The 18887-nt window shown below is 41.8% G+C and overlaps 1 protein-coding gene across 3 annotated transcripts in view; it reads right to left on the bottom strand.

Moving 5' to 3' along the window:
• Positions 1 to 18887, bottom strand: part of LOC104947514 (FERM, RhoGEF and pleckstrin domain-containing protein 1) — a 55735-nt gene that overhangs the window by 22842 nt on the left and 14006 nt on the right. The gene's annotated exons all lie outside the window — the stretch shown is intronic.

The following is an 18887-nucleotide window of genomic DNA, read 5'->3' as shown; positions in this document are numbered from 1 at the left end:
GAGAGAAAAAGCCATCAGCCAAAATACACCCTTCCCATACACCGAGTGCTTCCTAATAGGCAAAACAACCTTTACATGAATTCTGCGAGTCATGTCTTCTGCATTGAATTGAACAAATGTGCACTGTAGAGGCTGCAGGAATCAGAACAGCAGATCTGAATACAGTAAAAGCTGAAGAGTGTGTCTCTCTTACTGTGGCACTCTCATATCCAGCCCTATAAATCAGCTGTCAGTGTGAAATGACCAGGGGCCAAGCGGAGATGGGTAAGGCAGAGGCTGATTAGAGGCAGCCAGAGCTTGATTAAATGCAGCTGTTGCAGAGTGGAGTTATGGTGCTGCCATGTGACACTGCCGCAGCAACACAATAAGGCCACTGTCGTTAATGAAGCACAAGGCGTGACGCAGACAGTCAGAGGACACCATGTAACACAGACCTCTCTCTAAAGTCTCTAAAGTCTAATTGCAACAATGTAATGATGACACTTGGTGTTTCATCAATGTCTTACACAACTGCACTCTGGTCAAAACACATCAAAACAGCAAAAAACCACATTCTTACAAAAGTATGTAGATAGTGGTGTATCAAGGGATTTTTTCATCCGTACTGAATCCCAGCAGATGTGACTTCTGATAGAAGGAAAAGCACAGGTGCAATAAAAACGTCTCTTTTATTTATTTATTTATGTATCTTTAGTTTATAGCCTATGCCCATCTGCAACAGCCGCCCCACGATTGCTTTCTGAACAATTAGATTAAAAACATTGATCTCAAAAAAGGTTAAAACTGCTTATTCGCCTCGTATAACAGTATCTTGGCACTTTATCTCGATCTCCATCTGTGTAGACAACAATGTCTGTTCAAGGAGCATTCAGTGACAATAGAACACTTTATTGATAGCTGGTAATGGCTGCCAAATGCAACGGCCAAATGTTCTCACAATACTAAGGGTTTACAGCCAGGCCAGCAGATGTGTGAGACACTGCTTTTTAGATATATGCGAATGTCAGTGAGCTAACAGGCTCAACATTACAATGTTAAAAGCTAATGTTTATCAGGTATATGTTCTATAATGATCTATGGTAGTTTAGCATGCTTATATTAACACTAAATACAATGTACCCCTCATTTTTGCATGCACTCGAAATGTGTGATAACTTTTTTTTTTTCAAAACCAAATTTCATGGCAATCCATCTGCTGGTTTTTCAATATTTTAGACTAGACCAAATTTCAGACCATCCAACTTACTAACATCGCCATTTTAATCATCTTACTTACTTGAAGTAGCGGTTAATCAAATGTTTTTGAGGTAATTAAAGTAACACTTTAACACCAAACAATATTTACCGTACTCTACTCTACTTTTTTAAACCAATACGTTTCACAGAGTATAAGAGAAACTGCGATTTCTCCTTCTGATCCTGGCATACAGAAATCCCTCTGTGACAACAGAAGCTATGACTTGACACGTACATGATGTGCAGATGATGCATTATTGTTTATTCTTCTCCATACATGCCACGCTGTCCCTCCCCCAGCAGAAAGGTTATAGTCCTAAAGAAACATCATGCTCAGCAGCTGGCATGTCTTTCTTCCTCTGCAATGCCAAGAAAATGACACCAACCTCCCTTTTTATGACCTCTATCTATAAAAGCACTGGAGCTGGTTTACACACGAGCAGCCAATTGCAGAGTGAGGCGACGCATCCTGATTCAGCGGTCTCAGTCTCGGGCCTGTCCGTCTGGGTTTATTGGTTTGAAACGCAGGCTCGAAGGATGCTACCACTGTTTACATGTGTGTGAGAGCTAGCATGCATGCATTGCTACACTGACCTCCACATGCTCCCACTGACAGAAGAAAGGCTAAATTAAGATGACAGCGATGTCTACACACATGTCCACTTGGGTTTTCGCTACAGGGTAGACCAGGGTACACCACCCACCCAACCCCCACCTCTTGTTAGTAAGCTCCTGTCAGCATAAAAGAAACACATAAAGGTCAGGTGTAAAGTAGCTTTGTGTTTGCTTTACGGCTTCCCTCCAGGAGTTCTTGGTAAGGTCCACTTCACTTGAAATAAGCCAAGGCGGGCAGTGCTCCCCAAATCCTCCTGGGGGGGGGGGTAAGGACTGCCAATGCCAGATAGATGGACAGAACAAAGGGTATATGGGAATATGGGATTCATGGTGTTTGGAGTACAATCAAAGGAGGAGTTGATGATATTTTTCAAGCCAAGTGGTCAGCCATTGTTGGACCAGATGCCAGCGGGGATTTCAACCTTTTATTCCATTTAGTCTTGTCTTGCCATAGTCTAGGGCCATGTTGGTTCAGTGGCCCCTGCTGGTTCAGTTATACCTTTAAAATATATAAAGGAGATGACATCGGCAGGAGATTTTCAGCTGTGACATTCAGCATCATCACAGGAAGCTAATCGAGATGAAAGAGACTGTGTGATTTAAAGGGAATAGGTAGATGGATAAGTGGGGAAAAGGTCAACCTTGGAGTGAAACTATCTACAGTGCTCATCTGAAGACAGTAAAAGGCTTATACAAAATAAAGTTGTAGATGTTTCATGTCTTAACAAAAACCCATTCTCAAACCGACTTTTGGTGACCTTTTTTACTATTTAAAACGTTGCCCTTTATATTCAAAACCAGAATCATGGTTCTTCTGAAAGTGCTGCTCAGGGGTCGGGCTGAGATTATAGAACTGCACACAGTAGCAGGCAGATACATTCCCACACTAAATCCTCCTTATGCCGTTGTTGAAAACACATGTGGAGACTGCACTGACAGCCCGTCCTATCCTCCCATGGGTTCACTCACCGTAAGGCAAAAAAAAGAAAAACAGCCATTTAAAGTACCTCACATCACATGTAGGCATCTTTGCACGTCCTGTGGTGAAAACTGTGTATCCGCATGAGCAGATGTATACAGTGCGCTGTAAGGACAGGGTAGGACAGGGAGGTCAATGGCAGCTGAAGCTCATTGTGATTCAGGTCATGTTCAGCAGAGGTTCCCAGGGTGACTCGGCTGCAGAGAGGAGCTGCCAAAGAGAGAACAGTGGAGGGAGGCAATCCTGTCAAATTACCTGCATACCGTCACAGCACATATGGACGTGTGACCACGCATATGTTCGCAGTGGCGTGTTCATAATTAGGACAGCCTTAGCATAATTAGAACAAAACTAAAACATGAATCCGTTTAATCTAGCTCTATACTAGAATATCTTAAGCAGTGTTAGATTGACAAGAAGTCATTTAATTATTTAAGTATCAAGGATTCTCCCTCATTTGTTTCTTATATCTTCCAAGGAAAATATCAACAACAATACAATGAAAGGAAAAGTGATGATTGGGCTGCCACTGCTGTCAGAATAATTTTGTCACAGTACGCGAGCCTTCAGGCCCCGAGAGGACAACCATGAAAAAAATATCCCCTGCCTCTACAGCCACCTCCCCCTCCTCCTCTTCATCCTCTCTTGGACATTTCTCCCCACTTTGCCCGCCTGTATGGGCTGCTAGTAACATATTGATTTTGCATACAAATAATTAAGCGTCCTGTTGAGAACGTTGTGCTGCTGAATACCTAACAGCACATGGCTCTGTGCGTTGGTGACATGACCTCCCACTGTTAGTCAGAGCGCCATCAATCAGAAGACAGATCAAATGTTAAGGGTTTGCATCATTACTGCAGACACTAAACAAGCTGAAACAGATATTCAACCAAACATTACATGCTGTGCTTGCACATATTAACTCACGGTATTATGTGAAACATGCACCACAACATTTTTTCATGCCTGAACCTAACGTAGGGAATCATTAAAAATAAGCAGAGGGCAAGTGGGGGTTTCCAGGCTGCTGGAATTACCAAAAAGATTGGCCTCCTTTTCCTTCATCTGTCTGAAGCCCTTTCAGGGCGCTCCACATTTTGAACCCATGCTGCTTATTCTCCAACACCACCCCTACCCAGAGCCAGGATTACTGTCACTTTAGGGGGGGGGATACGTCACTTCACATTTAGGCAGAAACTCCACATTTAGTTGAGCTAGATAAAAGCAGACTGAAGAGCTGAATAATACATTTTAAACGGCTATTATAGAATTACCACAGAAAGATATTCAAGAATATAATGACTTGAAAAGACTTATAAATCAAATATTCTCCAAAAAAAAAAGCTTCCTAGTTCATTTTATGTAGTTTATAAGTTATGATTATTTTGAAACAGCTTGCTAAACATATCTTTTTCATCTACAAACCTAAAAGGACATGCAACTCTGTAGAATACTTGCCTTAAGTTTCTTAATAACATTTTTAAAAGGGCAACAATTTGGAGAGCTCAAAAACAAAGGAAAACTGACAAAGGTTGGCTGCTCATATAATATTTTTATTTTCTTACAAATATTTGTTGTAAAGTAAAGTGTATTAGTCATGTTTGTGTGAAAGGAACCACCCACTACCTGCAGAATTAGGAGACTACTGTGAGTACTGTAGAGCACTGTAACTGAAAGCGAAGGCAATCAATAGGTTAATTAAGAGATTAATTAGGTGTAACTGGGAGAGACAACTCCAACAAGGTCAGGCCAAGAAAAAGACAAGCCTTTCATATAGTCTGAACACAAAGCATGTCAACGGGGTGATTCTTAAATGATTTTGATTGATTAAACGGCCAGAAGGCGCCGGCCCTGCCTTGCTTCACCCTGAGGACAGATGGTCTTATTATAAAACACCAGAGAGCTGAATTAATAGATCATCTAGTGGATAATACAGTTATGACAGTAGAGCAGGTTCAAGATTACATCTGACATTAGCAGTGTGGGCCAAAAGATTAAGTATAAACGCAACATGATGAGGTTTGTCTGAGATGGCAGTTACAACCGACCACAGAAATCAAGAAAATTAGGTAAAACAGAGATTAAAAGAGACATAATAGAACCAAGGAGTAGGGCTGAACGATTAATTGATTTTAAAACAAAATCACGATTTGAAATGATGCGATTATCAAATAATCGCAAAGCCTGCAATTTTTTCTTTTGTTCTTCTTGTGTGTCATCCACACCAATCAGAAGTGCTGTGCTCCACATGTACCAGCCATTGTTAACCAATCAGTGGCCCATGATTCATCCAATCACCTGCCAAGTATTTTTGAAAGTGCCTGCCCTTTCCAAATGGCTTCCAATGGAGCCTATTACAGGGTGAATCTTAAACTGAAGATTGACTTTAAAGCAACCCAACGGAAGTTTCATGTAAGTTTAGTTCTTTCACTCGAAGCTCGGGCTGCGGGGGTGCTAGAGACGGGAGCACGTTGATACGACCTTCCTAGTCGGAGATATGGCCGCATTTTACAATAAACTTCCGTCGGGTCGCTTAAAAACAAATATCGCAAATCGAATCGCAATATTTGTCAGAAAAATCGCAATTAGATTTTTTCCCAAAGTAGTTCTCACTCTGCATTGCAAACTGGAAAAACTGTAACCTTGAAAAGTTACATCCAATCCACAATCTGTCACAGTCCACCAAGCCCAAACACGAGCATAGCAGGGCTCCAGTTTCAGGCTCCTATATTCTCAGTAAACCAAACCAGTAAACACCAGTATCATTTACGTCTCCTCTGAGCCTGCCACACCCCTAAGAACTACATTTTCAATCAGTAGTGGAACAGTTAGCAGAAATGTGGGCGTCTGTATTTGCATGGGCAACTGTTGCAATGTTTAGTTTCCTAATTAAAGAATGGGACACTGCTGGGACTGTAAGATTATGTCAGAAATCTCAAATTAAATCAGACTATGTTTAAAAGTTAGAGGAACAGCTGTGAATAAGTGACATGGGAATTTACCCTGACAGATAAAGATAGGTCAGGTATATACTGCACTTTACAAACACCTACTCAAAAGATACAAAACAGATTGGACATACTTGCAGAAACATTAATATCCCGTGTATGTTAATTAACATAAATCCATGTGCCATCCTGCCTGTGTTAACAGAAGCTTGCTGATATTGGAGCAGACCCACTGATCTACATAATCACTGTGATGTCGCTAATGTGCTGTTTGTTAGCTGTGCGTGTGTGTGTGTGTGTGTGTGTGTGTGTGTGTGTGTGTGTGTCTGTGTGTGTGTGTGTGTGTGTGTGTGTGTGTTTGTGTTTGTGTGGTGGGGGGATCAAGACACAGAGAGCACGCAAATAATATGGGATATCATTAACATGCGGTGTTTAAGCATTAATAGGGACATAATTATTATGTAGATCCTGGCTTGTAAATTCAAAGACATTAATAATCCTGTCAGGTTTTGATGAAAAAATAGTAGCTACATTAAACTGAAAAATGTAAACAAGAAAGAGGTTGGATACTTAAATACTATAAATGTGACAACTCGGGGACGTATGGGCGAGTTTGATCCATATACCATGGAAAATAAATGGTTTACCTAACCTTGTTTTATTGAGATAGCTATCCCATAAATGTTTGTTTTCTTCTTTAAATCATAAAAAATGCATTTTATAAAATGATAAGATATCCAAATGACTCTCATTTATGACATATAAAAGCAGCCCACATGTTATCTGGATCCAACATAACATTTTGATCTCTGCTTGAAAAACAACTAAAAGAGCGAATCAATCATCAAATTAGCTGCCAATTAATTCTCAGGCAATTGACTAGTGGATTAATCAAATAATTGTTTTGGCATTTAAGACTACACCATGACAGATTATAATATCCATATCACCCACTCCTAATTAAAGCTGAAACTAATGATTATTCTCATTTCTTAAAATCTCTCAATTAGTCCTTCAATCTTTCTTGATTTAATTATATTCCAAGTCACAGTCGGACACTAATTGATGAATGAATTGGGTTCAATTCAGGTTAAAGTGACACATAATAGAGCACTTAAATGTAATTGAACAAATACAAAAGGCATGGTTTTTAACTGCAACAGTGACAGTTAAAAGGTTACGCAGTGTCCAGCGGCATGCGTTGAAGATTGCCGGTGAGCTTGTCTGAAACTCGACCAACAACCAATCACATGAATCTCCCGCCCCGGACACACAAGCACGCGGTTTGATTGGCTAGAGCTTGTACTGGCATATGATTTGATTGGCTGACGCTTCCGCCGAAGCTTCAAAAGTTGAACATTGCTCAACTTTTGAAGCGAGCAACGCCAGCAAAGCGAAGCAACGCTCCCACAATGTAGTTCGGCAAAGCGTGACGTCACCCCATTCAAAGTGAATGGGCAGAAGCGTTGAAGCTTCAATGCACGCCACCGTGTGGACGGGCCGTTACTGTCAGAAAACATCACTCTGCTAAAACTCCTGTCCTGGGACAACATGTGGCACCAACACTCTCCCCCTCCATTTGTCTTTACACTTCCCTCCAGTCCTCCACAGGTTAATTGACTGTGATAAAATGCTAAGGTGAAGAGCTAAAGCAGGCTCTGGAGGAATGTGTTGGTCGTTGTTACTGTCTTGATGCACCTTCCCTTCGCCGTAATCTCAGTAATAAACCAGTAATAAATAATGACAGCTGCCCATGCTGCTTTACTAGGGAGGCCAATCAATCGGCCTCCCTAGAGATTAGCCTTAAACCACTTATCTCTCGGTGCAGCAAATTCAGAGGCCCTCTGCCCTGTGATGTAGTCCAGTCACGGTACTGATGATAGGCAATGTGACCTAACATCCAAACCTTGTAAGTTAAAAGCAAAATCTCATCTCAAAAAGGAAAACATTTTATAAAAAACTCCTTCTTCATATAAAACAATTACCAGGTGCATTGTTTAAATGAATCTAAGCAGAGGTGTTAAACTGTGGCAACCATTGGGCAGCCTGCATTAACCTGTTAAGCCCTGAGCCTGTTTTTCAGGTCTCAGGCTCACAAATGACATTCCCAGAACAAATGACCATAACTTCACTTCTAAAAAGGGGTAAATTAATAATCTTTTTTCTCAAAGAAAAATAATAAACCTGTGAGTTGGATGTAGAAAAGTCAGAATCAATATAGAATTTTCAGATAATTTTAAGTAAATTCAGATTGAACATAGTAAAAAAATTTAAATTATAAAATTCAGATTGAACATAGTAAAAAAATTTAAATTATAATGTCCGTCCAAAAAGAAAACATTACATATAGTGAAAACCACCCTTGAATGATGGGATAGTAGACTAAAAGCTTTTGGGATCCAAACTATAACAACAAAAAAACCTTCTGGGGTCATTTGGGTGCATTTTCCACATCTATGGCCCCCCTTGGTCGATTTTGATGATTGACACCTCTTTTTAACCGTTAGAGCCAATAGAATCGAGGGGAAGTTCCTAAAATCCATCTAAACATTACCATTGGTGAACGAGTGATGCATAGCCAGAATGCCCAAAACCGGAAGCTGTCATACACTCTGGTAGCTCTCATAGCAACTATATATGAAAACTCCGTTATTGAAATAAATATGAAGATGGATTATCAGTAATCATTTCAGACACATTGGATTAACCTATGGATTAACCTTCAGCAGCGTCTTTATGGTTTATGGTTTTAATGCCATTGAACACAACTTTTGATCAGAACAACAGCATAAGTAAGACAATGTCCAGTTTTTGCTCCGTAAAGCTCTGTGTTGTGATGTCTGTGTTTGCTTCCCCTGTCGCAAGTTCAGATCGCCCTAATCTGTGGAATCTCAGCTTGCTAATCGATATCTTGTTTGTGCAGATCCGATATGTAATAATTAAGCAATAGCTCACGACAGGCCATGGTATATGCTCATTATATCACAGCTAAGGGGCGTGGTTCGGCCCGACGCGAAGCGGAGGGTCGCTTTTATAAAAACGGTTACCAAGTGTGGCAATATGAAAGAAAAATACACACTCTAATTTAAATAGTTTTTATTAGTAAATAATGATGTTCAAAATAAAATAGTCCCTCCGTTGCCTTCTGCACGAAACATTGCTATGCGACAACACTAACAGCTAGCGAACATATTAGACAGAGAGCGTTGATCCATTATTTGGCTATTTATTTACATTCATTTGTATGTTGCCATTTATTGTGCAGCCACTGAAAAACTGTCCAGCATCAGTAGCATGGCTTACGTGGTCACTTGTATCGGTTAAGGTTGTTCTAGCATGGCGAGAATATCGCTCCACTTTATCCGGTCCCCGAGATTGGGCTTCCAGTAGCTCTGGAGAGAGCTTTCGCACCTGTGGCCATCAACGGTCATCATTTCTCTGCTTTGTTTCAAGACCCGCACCAGAAAGCCTTTGAATGGTGCTACTTTTCCAGTTGGTCTACCTGCTCTTCACGTAGCTCTGCATGTCGTTGTTTAGGTGCTTTTTTTTCTGGAGATACTAGGAACTCCTCAATTCACTCCTCCATAGTAAGACCCCCCCGGAGGTCAAAGTTAATCTTAAATGTTTCCATCTTATGCTTTGTAAGTTTGTTTCGTAATGAATGAATAGAAATGTAAATATATTTATAAAACGGACAAGTCAAATCAAGCAATCTGATTGGTCGGTAGCGTTTTTGCGGACCTCTTTGATTACAGATTTGAAAACATTGTTGCTTGCTTTAAAAGTAGCACAATTCATTATGTCAAAGCTTGGAAAGTATCTAGATATCCCTGCCCTAATGCCAAAGGAACTGCACACTGAATATGTTTTGCCGTTTGATGTCTATGTCTGGACCGCTGCGTAAAAAGGAGGGTTTCTGCCCCGTTACTTCTCCGCTGCCTTCTTGTTCAAGTTTGAAAAGCAAACTGCAAGCAGTTTGCTTTTCAGCCCAACTGTATACTGTTTTTCTCAGACGCGGAGGGATACTGACTTGTTGTGAAAAGCTGAGACTGCAAGGNCCGCTGCGTAAAAAGGAGGGTTTCTGCCCCGTTACTTCTCCGCTGCCTTCTTGTTCCAGTTTGAAAAGCAAACTGCAAGCAGTTTGCTTTTCAGCCCAACTGTATACTGTTTTTCTCAGACGCGGAGGGATACTGACTTGTTGTGAAAAGTAACTTACAATTCTACCCGTGGTATACGCTCAGTATACCACGGCTAAGAACCAATAAGATTGCTTGATTTGACTTGTCCGATTTATAAGGGTATTTATACCTAGAATTCTGTGCTAAGTGTGTTAGCATTTTTTCGCTCAGGGCTCATTTAGACGCTTCTTGTGAAACTTGTGTTTTGTTTCAGTAAAAATGGTTCGTATCGTCAGTTAGCCGAGTTTCTTCCCGTTAAGTGGGTATGACACATTAATAGGTTTTTAAATGTTAAGAAGCCCTGAGACACAGTTTCGTGAAAAAAAAACCCGCAGCCCGGCCTCCGGGTTGAACAGGTTAAAAAACAGATTTTGTAAAAATATGAAAGATTATAATCAGTCAAATCCGACAAAACAAAGTCTAACATGTTCCTTTAAAATGTCTTAGTCATTAGCTCCCGATCAAACTTCTCCAGGGATGCAAAGAAGCCGAACATCAATAAGTCAAAAATCCTATTCAAGGATTTAAATGTATTTACAATAAAGCTCTAATTATCACGTGGCCAGTGTGAGGGTGTGCTGGGATTTCCCTGTCAGAATATAGGTGACCTTACACCAAGCAGATGTAGAGACAAAAGCCTCCTACCAAGACCGCACTTCCTGTGGACGAGGATTAAGGTCAACAACCAAGAAAGCAATCTCGGTTTTATAAAGTACCCGTAATGCGGCTGCTATAACCGGAGTACAGTCAGATGCCTATTGAATTCAAAGTAGGTGGCCATTAGATGCTTAAAGAATACTGTATTTGTGCCTCTGTGAACCCTTGATGGACACCAACAGACTTCTAATTAGTATCTTTTTCTTGGATAATGCTAGAGGAAATGTCAGGGGATCCGGACAGATACGCAGTTGGATGTATCCTCTGGGGACCATGAGTGTCCCTATTAATAGAAATCAATCCAATCCAATTCAGTTTTGCTGTAGTGTTTTCCCTCTGTTTGGGTTGGCACTGACAGTGTATTTGTGATACTGAGCTGTTGTATTACTGATAAGGAAATAAGCTCGTTGGTAGGAGACGTGCATTAAGAAGATGGTGGTTAAGATTCAGAAAGACTCTGAGGCACAAACCTGATTGCCTTGGTCCAGGAGTCAAGTCCCATTGACACATAACCTTCACTGCAGCATTACACTGCCCATTTTAAAGCAGCACAGTTTAAACCTTCAGCTTTCTGCGTCAGCCACCCGGTGGCAGGAGCATTAGTGCTAGTTCTCCACAGCGTGACAAATGTGGACGCTATCCTGAGGTGAAATCTCACATTTAGGGTTGTCGCCGGAGAACTTGTGCACAATCACAAGCCTGCTCACAGAGCGGAGAGCAGGTCCAGCCTCTGTGAAGGCAGCTGTTGCTCCATGTCTGCAGGCCACCAGGTCCAGCAGGAATTTCGGCCTCAGTGACTGCAGAATACCAATTCCTCTCCACTGGAAGTCGGAGCAGAAACCCAGTAGCCATGGCAACATGAGGAAAATTGTAACTGGTAATCTCTGAGAAAAAATAATAATCATTTGGATCTGAAGGGAAGCATGCGGTTGAGGTTAAATAGTGAGTGATTATCTTTTTATTTTAATCATTATACGCTGCAATGTTCACTCTACTTTTAGAGGCACTGCGTTTTGCTCCATTTCGCCATGTAATAATGTTGCAATTACTGCGACCATAACCGTGGTCTTTGGAAGCTAAAATACATGGGGGTGTAAACGCCACTCCCTGTTCAAGCACACCCAAAACCATCTCTATGAAATTAGTGTGACTTTAGGCTGACTAGCAAGGATCACACACACACACACACACACACACACACACACACACACACACACACACACACACACACACACACACACACACACGTATGGGAACACTCTTTGCTCTCTCTTGCTTTAGAGGGCTGTGTGAAGGGTTCCCAGAGACAGAAACAAACCCACTCTGACTTATTTAACAACACATCAACAATAGATGAGAAGCGAACATGAGTGTTTCTGGGACTAAGAGGTTTAAGGCAGAGATTAGGAGGTGCTGGCTGGAGTGTTTTTGGTTTGAATAAAAGCCTGGGGTTTGTCTCACCAAGTGAGGTTAGAAAGTCAACGCTGGGCACAACCCAGGCTCTAACTCGCACATTGCTGGCTCAATGTTTAACCAGGGACAGATCTCCATGGTTACCTACAGTGTGCAGGAGCATGGCTAGTTGGCTACCCTGTGCTTTAGTTCAGAGGATCAGATCAACAATGTGTTTACAATCTGTCTAGTAATATTGCATGCAATTTATCCACCGTTTGCTGTTGTAATCTTATGTTTTGTTTAATTTTATCATATTAGATACATACACTTTCACTATTTACAACACATGGCTCACAATTGACTCTGCAATGTAATCATTCCACTTTAATTACTCATTTAGGTTTGATTCCACTAACTAAATACATGTGTATTAGGCTAAATGCTTCTATGCTGTTTTTCCGTTTAAAAGGTCAACTGAGAGTATGTAAGAGAGCACCCAGACAGACAACATTTCTCAGTAATGAACTTAAATTAAATGTAGCAAGCTAGTCACACTAAAACCACAAGACCTGTGTCTCCAGCAGAAAGTAAAAACAACACAATTAGACATTTTGTTACTCTGGAAAAAGATTAACGTCTGTAGAATGTCAAAAACACGGAGGATGTGTCAGCACTTAACATGTTTGTCCATCTTATTTAACTTCTGTGTCTCACAGGGACACAAATCAGGAATAATTCATTACGACTTTGACAACAGCCTGTGAGCTATTCTGCAAGCCCTTTCAATTACATACTCTGTGTCATTTGTTGCCGTCCAGCTCCCTGAAATGCACAACAGACCAACCCCCACTGGTTGTGTGAAAGTGGAAGTCCCCCAGGACACATCCTTTGATATCTATCAAGGGGCATTCCCACACCGACCCTCATTGACAGAGCCTTGATTCTTTTGCTGCTGGACTTCCGTGCATCAATAGAGACTGATGGAGAAAAGTTGTGATGCCCCATCTAAAAAGGAGCCTAAACACCCTTATAGGAGAGGAAAGGACAAGCAGGACAGATTAAATATTCTAGTTTGCTATTCTCCATGGTATCTTATGCAACAGTTCCCATTTTAATTATGGAGGCTAGATGGGAGAGTGTTGTCAGGTCCAGATCTATCCAGCAGGCATATGTGCAGCTGGGGTTTGAGATTTCACTCTCTTCCGCTATTTCTCTCTCTCTCAAAACACATTCATGTCCCTTACTCAATCTTTTGGTTCATTCATCCTCTCTCTCTCCCTCCCACACATCTCCTCTATCTACCCAAGAGACCCCAAATTCAATTACCGGCAGGCAGCAGTGGGAGGCGGACTCAGCTGCACAGGTACAGCTGCAAGGAATTCTAATGGGCAAGCATGTCAAGCAAATGCATCATGGGATCGACTTCACTGCAGGCCGAGCTACAGCACTGACCGGAAAACTGAGCTGGGATGAAATGCAGCGTTTCAGTTTTAATTACCACTGGAGCATGGTAGAAAAATAACATAAGGAGGAAAAAGGAGCAGCATGGGCCTCTTTGGAGCAGCCCCACGCCACTCTAGCTGATAAGAACATTTCAGGATATGAGAGCAGGGAAGCCAGAGCACCTGGAGTAAAATAAGGCACTACAGGATAAGGATAATCCCATGATATCACACTGCTAGCCGGGTCTGACATTATAATTAGCCCTCTGAATCTCAATGAGAAATTCATAATTCATTGAAGAGGGGCTGTGAAGCTGTTGAGCCGCTGAAGGCTAAACGGCTCCCAGGAGGGCTTCACCCTTTATTTGAGACTATAGGAGGACATCACAGAGGGAGTGAAGGCTAGCTAGGAGCAGGACTACTGCTGCCACACCCATCATGCACTGTGATGTGTCCCAACCCTGCTGCTGCTGCTGCTGCTGCTGCTGCTGCTGCTGCTGCTTAGTCAATGGGATGCTCTCAAGAGCTTAATGAAAGGATCAGAACGCTGTCATCAAAGGGAAAACCTTCAATGGAATAATGTATGTGCTTGAAAAGTCAGAGGATCCACCTCCATGCTGCTGTCAGAAAAAAAAAACCCTACAAAGAGATCACAGGTTGTGTTTGCCTCGTCCTTTCTCTGTGGATTGACAAACGGCGACACAGGCAGATAGAGTCGACTTCACTGCTGTCTGAACCAAACAAACATGAGGATCCTGCACAAAGAGACATCCATCTTTGTTACCATAGAAACAAGCCTTATTATAAAAAAGGCATCACTTTTCCCAGAGCACCTGTGCACCGTATAGAAAGCAGTGCGGCATAATGGTGGCAGACATAACCTGACAGCAAATAGTGACAGCTTTCATCAGTAGCTCTGAGCTGTCTGTCCTTCAAGGAAACAGCATGGATGATGCAGAGCAAATGGCTGGTGGCAATGTAGTACTTAATCTGTGTTTACAACAGGTCTGTGGGTGCTTCATGAAAAAAAAGGAGACATGATGGAGGTATTAACATTCAAACAACAATCCCTCATTCCCGTGATGGAAATCCACCAGGCCCTGCTCCAAAAATGATTTTTCTTTCAGTTGCAGTATCTCTCACAGGAAACCGTTTAGTTATGCACATTCCTACCGGATGCACGATGCATATCTAATTTCAGCATGCTGTTAAGAAAACGCTCACAATAGCTGGGCTGATGATGGACAGGCACTCATTCATAGTATTAATCCACCACTGCAGACCAGACCTGACCGACATGAAAACACAGGTCCAAAGAATACACAACACACATAGCGACCCTAGATTGATGGCTCATCTCCAGGTTGCCTTAGGCTTGGTTGAGTTCACGAGTTTACTTCTAAAACTCGAAGTAGCAGTAGCTGGATGTTGCAAAGATGTATGCATTGCTTTTAGCTATCCATTTTGAATTTCCTAAGCTAAATCCTCACATTACCAAGATATTATTAATGTTTACCCAACATAGATCAGTGACTGTGAGACACTGAGGTACGTGCTGTGCAGACGGCCATGGCTGAAAGCTTACTGGTTGTCGTGATAATGCAGATACTTAAGATCACACAAATTTGCAATCATAGTCGCGTGCCTATTCATCTCGTAGATGTAGTTAAGATCTATTATTTTGTATCAAACCAATCTGTCCATATACCACCCAGTTTAGATGTAAAATGCTTCAACAAATTGAACTGATGAAAAAGCCGTTTATCTTTATGACTCAAATGAAAGATTATGATTCCCAGCATCCTCTCTACCATGTTAGTATTCTTAGCCATCAGCCACCGCATAATTCCCAATGTTGCTTCTCTCCTGCGTCTTCCTCGACCCAATTACATTTTTAGGATGTGAAGAAGGAAGATGGCTGTACGTGGGAAACAACCCCATCCCCTGCCTCATGCCAGGATTTCAATTTCATGCCATGGGAGAAAGCCAATGAAGGGTTCAGAGTTCATGTGAGGAAAGGATGAGGATATTTTCAGCAAGTGCAAGAATGATGAAAGGGCTCTAACTGAACACTGCTCATATTTTCCAGCTTCAATGTGTATCATTCACCAGTGATGTTGTATTGCATTTGTGAGCCTTCAAAACTACCACAGCGCTGGTTTTACAGAAGCAAATCATGTTATGGTGATCACCTCAACCCCTTAAATTCTTGCCCCCCCCGCCCAAACACAATGCCATCGTTCAGGGAAACTAGGTCAAACAATCAGCAGCGTAACCAAGACACTAAAAATCCCCCCAAAAAGTTATTGTCAGTCATATTTTTAGCCAAGTAATTTGAATATGAAAACTCGTCTTGCACATGTCCCCACAGCCCACAGAGAGGTAGGCTGTGTCTCCTGAATAAGTCAGTCCTAATTGGTGTGCAGCGGCGCATCTCCATGCTAGCACACTAAACTCACATTAATGCTCTGCATGAATACGCCCCCCCCCCCTTAGATATCAGAGGAAGACAGAGCTCTGCAGCATGGCAACCGGCTCAGACGCTCCTCGTCCACCTCTATGTGTAGCCATGGCAACCCACGCATAGGCCAGCGTGATTCCATGTGGCCTTTGCAACATGCATCCATAGTGCTGAAGCGATGTATATTCACAAAGAGGGCATCACCCAGGGATCCAAACTATCACCTCAGAGGGAGTATACACACACAGCTCAAATGTATTGGCAGTGGAGCCAACAAGGTGCTTTTCCAGCAGCAGAGGGACGGATTATAAACATCAAATAATTTGTTTCCATGGCAGGAGGCCACGGAGAATAAGACAGAATAACAACGGATAAAAGCAGGAGGAAGCAATACAATTGGGAAAGTGGTCTTCAAGTACAGTAGCAAGAAATGTTTCCATTTTATGGCTCCCAAAAGTGAACAGATGTCATTTGTTAGCGGAACAGACAGCAGTGACAAACATCAGACGTCTGGATGCCGGTAATTCCCAGCACTCTCACTGAATCAAGGCATCGTTCTGGTTGTCTCCACGGTCAGGCTGCAAACACTTTCTCGGGTGACATGGGAGATAAAATCAGAGAGGCGCTGTTTATCTCTAAATTGTCTCTAACAATCCTTTCATTCACAACTCTGTGTAAAGACCAGCTCACTGTAAGAGGGGGGAGGGGAAGTTTGCCTTGGTCAATCTCCTTTCATCTTTTTACTAGTTTGCTCATGTAGCTGCTTTAAAATGACATTTTCACAACAGAAGGACACCTTAAAAAACTAGAAATGGGCATCAGGGTATTGCTACAGTCACTCAGGGAAGTCAATGTAAAGAGACCCCACTCTTTGCTGTGCATGACTCATATTAGAGAACAGGGAGTGACAGTAATGGGTTTAGAAAAATCATTGACATGGTGGGAGAGTTGGATTTGTTGCTTTGAGCTGCATAGCTGCTGCCCCATTCTTCCAAGCGCTCTTACAGCCAATCAAATCTCCTTTGTATTCATATTCTGCCAATGACAGCCCATCAAGAAATATTGGTGCCAAATCATCCTCTGTGCCAAAATCATTCAACCACCACCTCTCTCAGTTTTCTTCCCCTAAAGAGCAGTGAGGCTGGGGAAGCAGAGCGTGTCCCCAAAGCAGCTCAGAGTTTAACAGGATTTAGCACAATGCTGCCAGACTAAACTTTCTTCCCGTCTCTGAGCTCTGCCTTCGTGTATATGTCAGGTTTGAAATTTGCACAACAAGAATGTGCTTTGTCATTTTTACAAAATAATAAGTAGCTTGAACGTTAGTCTCGCCATGCAGAGGCAATTTTGCAGAAGATGAAACACACACACGTGAGCATTAATTTTCCAAGAAGATGTTTAATAAGCATGGGGGATTCCAACTCTCTCTATACACACTGTTGCTAACACAAAGTGAAGTCAACACAGAAAAGCAACAATCTAAACGTAAGCGGTTTAAATATGCTTATAAATCATGGTAAAAAAAAAAGTTAAAGTGTACAATGGTCTGGTATGACCCCTTGTAAAAAAAAAAAAATTCAGTGATTTAAAAGGAAGATTGGGTTACCTTTGGACAGACTAAGGCTAGCTATTACAACCTGTTTCCAATCGTTATGCTAAACTAGGCTAAGCTAAGCTGCTCGCTGTAGCTTAATATTCAATGTACAAAAATAAGAGAGGTATTATTATTTTCTGCAGTGAGAAAGCATTTGGTGAGTAGATTCCTCACATTGAAAACATAATTTACACACAAATGAATGTAATTATCTCATTGTATTATTAATGAATAGTGTATAAATGTCAAATGTAATAAGTGCATTAGCCACTGGAATTAATAGAGTAATTGGTATTCAGATACAGTATATGCTGAAAAACGTAGCTACAAATGCATTTCGTACAGCTGACTCTTTGCATCCCAATGCATCCGGGAATTGATCTACAGGTAGCAACAGAACAGAAACATCCCAGCAATTCCTACACACTGCCACTCACTGAACAACCACTCTGAAGCTGCAGGAGACACCGCTGAAAGAAGCCCTTCATCATGTTTCTACTCATTCATTCCAGACCTCATTGCCATTCAGCCGACAACAAGGCACACTAGAGCTGTTCTAATTGCTTCCAATCACAATGAATGGGTTAGGGCATATGGGGGATAGAGCGGAAAAGGGTAGGATGATGGGAAGCTCTATGGACTAATGTGAGAGTTGTGCTCTAAAAGCCATGCAGGTCCTTCTATGTGTGACATAGCCCCCTTTATCTTGGGTGGTCCCCACTGACCTGTAAACAATTGAGTTATGGGAATAGGAAAAAGTAAAAAAACATCTCCCCAAGCATCATGTCAGTGTCCCAAAATAGGCTGCATATCGCTGGTCACAGGCATAGGGGGGGTTTCATCTCTCAATCACTGCCTCTGTATCTGCTCTGCTGGGACAAATGTTCGAATTGCAAGTGATAAACTATAGATCCGGACATGGGGATGATGCATCGAGATCACAGACGGCTAGTCAGCTTCTCAGTGAGAGATTAATTACCCCCTGTCCCATGGACTCTGTAGCTAATACTATTGTGGGTCGAGATGGCTCATTGAATTAGTATTTTAGAGGCTACCATAGTAATCTACGCTTCGATGTTGTATCTTTAATATCTATTATGTTAAGACAGATGACAGTGTTATACGTTATAATGATGGATTAGAGCCTAAAAACAAGGCTAAAAGGGACGTCCAGAAACATCTTTAGCTGCTGATGTGTAATCTCAACTCACTGATAAGCTCTGATGCTCCACACCTACTACATGCTGTGATGAGAAAACAATCAGAGTTTTACTCTATTCATCTGCAATGTCTTGTGAAGTTGCCTTGGATGTGAAACAAGACTAATGCATCAGGTATATGAAGCTGTAGTTACTGGTAAAGTTGCACTTTGGGATACAAATCAG

Source organism: Notothenia coriiceps, unplaced genomic scaffold (genome assembly GCF_000735185.1).
Source record: "Notothenia coriiceps isolate Sejong01 unplaced genomic scaffold, NC01 NC01_scaffold00012620, whole genome shotgun sequence".
Lineage (NCBI taxonomy): Eukaryota > Metazoa > Chordata > Actinopteri > Perciformes > Nototheniidae > Notothenia > Notothenia coriiceps.
The sequence above is the reverse complement of the archived record's forward strand: the minus strand, read 5'-3'. Positions and strand labels throughout refer to the sequence as shown.